Below are 5,795 nucleotides of genomic sequence, written 5' to 3'. Positions count from 1 at the left end.
ATCTCTCCCTCTCTCTCTCTCTCTCTCTCTCTCTCTCTCTCTCTCTCTCTCACTCACACACACACACACACACACACACACACACACACGCACACGCACATGCACACGCATACGCACACACACGCACAGACACATAGATCATGAGCCATGCTGGGACATGGAGACTACTAGTTCAGAGCCTAATGTTCCAGGATGCCTGCAGTGAGTGATGACAGCCCCACCTCTCCTTTCTCTCCTTGCTTCTTCATAGTCCCAGCACCAGCTGTGAAGTGCATATCACATCTTAAAGGACAGAGTCCTAGAGGAAGAACCACAGAGAAGGGAACTTCAGAAGCCCATGATGGACAGACAGGGCCAGTGAACTGGTAGAATCTTCCAGAATCAACTTTACTAGAACTGGAAAAACTAAAAGGTCACAAGAATCATGAGTATACTTAATCAAACACAACTGAAAAATGTAGACCCTGTAGAATCTTAACATTAGAGCTTTGTGGTAGAGCCCAGTGCACAGGGGAGGAAACATGGCTGTCAGAGAACCGTCATTCTGCTCTGGCCTGCTGCCCATTCCCTCGAGGACCAGGCTCACTACTGAGCTTTCTCCAGGAAGAGGCTGAGTCAGCTTCCCAGGTGCCATATTCTAAACAGTCCAAGGCAAATGTATTGTTTCTATAAGTCCAGCAGAAAATGACCGGAGCAAGCTAGAGACAGACCAGACTTCTTAGAAAGAAGGGTAGGAGATTGGCACCCGCTGAGAGGTAAAGGCTTATTCTGCAGATATGCATTTCTCAGAGCTTCAGAAGGCTCAATGGGTGTTCTCACTTCTGGCTGACCTTGTGGTCTTCCACAAACAGGAAGTGGAGACAGGTAGTTATAAAACAATAAAGACACATATGCATATGGTTCACTTGCAAACACTTTTTTTTTTTTTTTTGGTTCCAGACTAAGTGTATAAATGTGGGTTAAAATCACTGGCTATGGGCTGCAGGGATGGCTCAGTGGTTAAGAGCACTGGCTGCTCTTGCAGAAGACCTGGATTTGCTGGTGACTCACAACCACCTGTAACTCCGGTTCGAGGGGATCTATCCTCCTGACCTCTGTGGATACTGCATGCGTGTGGTGCAGACATACATGGAGGCAAACCCCTGCCCCAGTTACATTTTTTTTTTTTTTTTTTTTTTTTTGGTTTTTCGAGACAGGGTTTCTCTGTATAGCCCTGGCTGTCCTGGAACTCACTTTGTAGACCAGGCTGGCCTCGAACTCAGAAATCCACCTGCCTCTGCCTCCCGAGTGCTGGGATTAAAGGCATGTGCCACCACGCCTGGCTCCCAGTTACATTTTTGAATAATAATAAAAACCCAATCACTGGCTGACTGCCAGGCTAACAGAATGAGCTCCTCAGAGGCTATGTGAATCCAAGAACATGATGTGCACAAGTTTAATTCAGAAAAGAGGACCAACAAGAACGACAGAATGATCACAGCATGCAGCACAGAGCAGCACTGGTGAGCATCGAATGATGTGATTTTCAGAGTTGTAATATTAGAATATTAAAAAAACAATTCAGCCAGGTATGGTGGCACAGCCCTTTAACCCCAGCATTTGGGAGGCAGAGGCAGGTGTATCTCTGTGAGTTCCTGGATAGCCTGGTTCACATAATGAATTCCAAGCCAATGAGAATTACACAGAAAGAGCTGCACATGGAAGCCAGTTCACACCCTGGAGACATTACTAGAGATGGTCCACGTGGAGCCAGGTGAGGTGGTGTAGGCCTTTGAGCTCAGCATTTGGGGAGCTGAGACTGGAGGGTCAAGGGTTTGAGATTTGAAAGTGGCCAGGCTGGTCTACTCAGCATGATACATCTTTTTTTTAAAAATGCATGTGGAGAGCTGGAGAGATGGCTCAGTTAACAGGTACGCTGGTCCAGTGGAGGACTGGAGTCTGTTTCCCAGCTCACAATCACCTGTAACTCCTGCTCTAGAGATCCAATGTCCTCTTCTGGCCTCTATGGACATCTGCACTCCTGCAAAGACCCACCCACAGAATGCACACATACGTACATAATTAAACATAAAATAAATCTTGTTTGTTTTGTTTTTTTGTTTCTGAAGATAGGGTTTCTCCTTGTAACCCCAACAGCCCTGGAACTTGCTCTGGAGACCAGGCTGGACCTGAATTCACACGTGCCTCTGTCCCAAGAGTGCTGGGATCAAAGGTGTGTGCCAGCACTGCCTGGCTAAAATAAGTCTTTTTTTTTTTTTTTTTTAAAGTTGTGAGGAAAGCAAGAAATTTGGGTTTAGTAAGCAAGACTGTATGTAGGTCAGCTTATATTAAAAAGTTGAGAGCGGTAGTTCTCTAAGACAGGAATTGACATGATCCCAAAGCCAGGTTCAGACATCACAAAGAAACTGCAGACTAGCATCCTCACTGGTAAAAAATGTAACAATACCTTCCACAAACTACTCACACAGGAATCATAACCAGGTAGCATTTCCTTCATGAATGCAAGGATGGTTCAATACACAAAAGTTAGTCAAGGAGACAGGTCATGCAAATAGATGAAGGAAACCCTGGTTATCCGTTACTTTATAGCATTACTGTTACAGCATCTTCCCACAGTCACTCATTCACAGTATCCCTCCCCAACTCTAGCAATTTCCTTTTCCCTATACTCTGAACTATCTGGTCACATTTTATTTTAATTACTATATGAAGATAGATTTAAATTTGAAATAGAAAACAAAAACTGTGATCATTTCAATTTCTGGAAAAAAGAACTTGATAAAACTCTTTGTGTGTGTGTGTGTGTGTGTGTGTGTGTGTGTGTGTGTGTGTGTGTGTGTGTGTATCACCTGACAGACTAGTAATAAAAGGGAAATTCTTCACCTAAGTGGTGCATAGGAATGAGTCAGAGTTTGGGTGATGTGTAAGCTGACCCATCCATCCTCTAAGGTTATGACCCAAGGATGTTTTTCCTTCACTGCTCCTATTCAGCACTGTATCACAGATTCCACCCTGGGCCACTAGGCAAGAAAAAGAAATGAAAAAGTACTCCCCAAGGTGATTAACAGATCAAGTGTAGTCCCTATCAATGAGCTGTTTTTGCAGAAGCAGGTGAACAGATCCTAAAATTCCTGTAGAATTGTAAGAGACCCAGGATAGCAAAGGAAATGTTGAAAGGCATAGATGAAGTTGGAGGGCTTGCATTTCCAAATGTCAAAACTGAACACAATGGTGCAGTAATGCAATGGTCCACAATAGAATGTGATGGATGTGAGGGTGGGTATGTAAAGCAAAAGAATAGAACCTAGAGACCACCAACAAATCCAGACTGCATCTACGTTCAACTGGTTTTCAGCAAGGGTGTTGAGACTTTCGTTTTCTTTTAAAATCATGTTAATTTTCATTTATATGTATGAATGTGTACCACATGTATGCCTGGAGCCTACAGAGGGTATCAGAAGAGGGCATCAGATCTCCTGGAACTGGAGTTACAGATGGTTGTGAGCCACTGTGTGTGCTGGGAAGTGAACCCAGGTCTTCTGCTCTCTACTACTGAGCCAGCTCTCCAATCCTAGTCATGACTTTTTAACTGAAAAAGAACAGTCTGCTCCAGGCATTGGGAAGAGCCTGTGTGGAAGAGTGAAGCTGGGTCCATGCATTGCGCAGTATTAGGGACTGCACTCAATATGCACCAGATACTTTAGCGTAAGGGCTGACTGAAATGTCTACACAGCTAAGCAAGGGTGCCATCCTGGGTTTGGCCGTAGTTTCTGATACCACAACCAAGTGCAGACAGTGAAAGAAATGCAGGCAAGCTGGATGAAAAGGTAACCTATATCTAGGAGAAATCACAGGCAACTCTCATTCCATATAAGGGATTGATATCTGGAATATGTAAAGAAGGAAAACAGAAGAACAAACCAACTCAAAACACACAAGCTAAGAATAAGCTGGGTGTGCTGCGTGCCTTCAGAACCAGCACTTGGGAGGTGGAGGCAGAGGACCCTTTCAGCCTGCAAATGAGTCCAGAGCCAGCCTTCAGTACTTGCAATACCGTCTCCAAAGAGCAGAGTGGTGGTATATGCCTGTAATCCCAACTCTTTGGAGGTGGAGGCAGGAGAATCAGAATTTATTCTCAGCTGTATAGCATGTTTGAGACCAGACCTACATAAGACTTTTGTCTAAAAAATATAAGAGGCAGGCGTGGGGTGGGGTGGGGCTGGAGAGATGGCTCAGTGGTTGATCACTCAATGCTCTTACAGAGGCTCTGAGCTCAGTTCTCAGCACCCTTTGTGGGTGGCTCACAACCGCTTGTACCTTCACTTCTAGTGGCCAATAGATCTACAGCCAGCCAGGGATCAGTTAATCCTAGGACTGTAGTAAGACCTTTGGGAAAGCTGGCTAAGATACAGGATATCCAGCCATTACTGCTGAAGCTATTACGCCACTAGGGGTAGAGAACCTGTCTCAGGGGAGTTAGGAGCCTTGTGAGCACAGCCAGGGAGAGCAAGTTACCTGGGCACCTGAATGCAGCCACACCTGAAGTGTATAAATATTGTCTGTTCAAGGGTTTTTTAAAGTTGGGGGGTTGGGAGTGGGTAGTGGTGGATGCCTTCAATTCTAGAACTCTAGAGGCAGGGCTCTGTGAGTTCCAGGCCAGCCTGGTCTACATAGTGAATTCCAGGACAGCCTGGGCTATGCAGTGAAACTCATAGATAGATAGATAGACAGATAGATAGATAGATAGATAGATAGATAGATAGATAGATAGATAGATAGATAGATAGATAGATAAATAGATGGATGGATGGATGGATGGATGGATGGATGGATGGATGGATGGATAGATGGATAGATAGATAGATAGATAGATAGATAGATAGATAGATAGATAGATAGATAGATAGATAGATAGATAGATAAAGTCTGGGTTAAAGTAATCTCATCTCCATACCTGCTGTTGGCCTTGATTCTCATTAAAGTTATGCTTTTCCTCAGCACTCTCAAGGCTGAGGTCAGAGGAACAAATACACACATGCACACATACACACATACACGCATGCACACACACACACACGCACGCACATGCATGCACACACATGCATCCACAGCCCTTCACCTTCTCAATGAAGCCTCCAGCATCTTGTGACTTATCTTTACCCAGGTTATATCCTGTGTCCTGTCTGCTGTATCCTGATCTACACTGGGCTTCCTGCTCAAACTTGCCCAGGGTTGTGAGAGCAAGCCTCACAGCATCACTGAAAAGCTCCACCCTAAACCAGAAGGTGTTTAGTCTCCATGTTCCCCATGAAGGGATCATGACAAAAGCCCTTAAAGTATACAATGCCAGAGATATATAAATTGCATTTATTATCCCCTTTCCATATACTGGCATCCTTCGAGATCAAGTCTGTTGGCCTGTATGTCAAGAGCACACAGCTCGAGGCTGCGTCTGGATTCAGACTCAAGGCCCACACACCCAGCTCCCCTCTCCTACTCCTCGAATATGCCTTGTGGAAAAGAAGCCACAGCTGTGCCTTTTCTTCCCCAGTGGAGAGGGAAGTTCTCCTTGGAGGAACCAGAGTTGCCTGTTTCACAGTTATCTTTTCAGTACAATAAACTTTAGAATCAGTTTGTCTAGTGCAGTAAAATCCTGGGTCATTAGGCACTTTATTGCATGGATATCTCTCCAATAACTCTTTGCCAACCTTAGCTGGGAGTGGCTACCGATAAGAGCTTGGAAACACGGAGTCCTAGGCCCAGGTTGGCCATTAACTATGGACAACTCCAGGTCT

This window comes from Mus pahari, chromosome 2 (assembly GCF_900095145.1).
Source record: "Mus pahari chromosome 2, PAHARI_EIJ_v1.1, whole genome shotgun sequence".
NCBI classification, from domain to species: Eukaryota; Metazoa; Chordata; class Mammalia; order Rodentia; family Muridae; genus Mus; species Mus pahari.
The sequence above is the reverse complement of the archived record's forward strand: the minus strand, read 5'-3'. Positions refer to the sequence as shown.